The sequence below is a fragment of the Nannospalax galili genome, unplaced genomic scaffold (genome assembly GCF_000622305.1).
Source record: "Nannospalax galili isolate Female #2095 unplaced genomic scaffold, S.galili_v1.0 scaffold168, whole genome shotgun sequence".
NCBI classification, from domain to species: Eukaryota; Metazoa; Chordata; class Mammalia; order Rodentia; family Spalacidae; genus Nannospalax; species Nannospalax galili.
This window is the reverse complement of record NW_008357649.1, coordinates 55,052-55,513: the sequence shown is the minus strand read 5'-3', so window position 1 is coordinate 55,513 and position 462 is coordinate 55,052.

Genomic DNA, 462 nt, shown 5'->3' with positions numbered 1-462 from the left:
AAAATGTGGTTCATATATAAACAATGGAGTTCTATTGAGTAGTAAAGAAAGATGAAATAATGAAATTCACAGGAAAATGGATGGATCTAGAAACTGTTATACTAAGTGAAGTAACACAGACTCAGAAAAACAAAGGACACATGTAATCCCTCATATGTGGCTCTTAGCACCAAATACTTTTAAATTCCAGGTCCTTTACATAAGTTGATGCTATACAGCTGTCTCTTCTGCATGAGATAACTGCCATCATCACAACTTCAGCTGAGGCTGATCACTAATCACCTTCAAAATTGGGCTCGTGCTCATTCATTAAAGGAGGGCCAAGCAGTGTCACTGGAGTACCCAGCCACTCTTCAAAGTCAACTGTATGTAGTTTGACCCTAATCACACATAGCCTCCTGGAGTTGGGGAGGGCTAAACTATACAATCTGTGGAAGGCTAGGAAGAGAAGGCATGACCCAT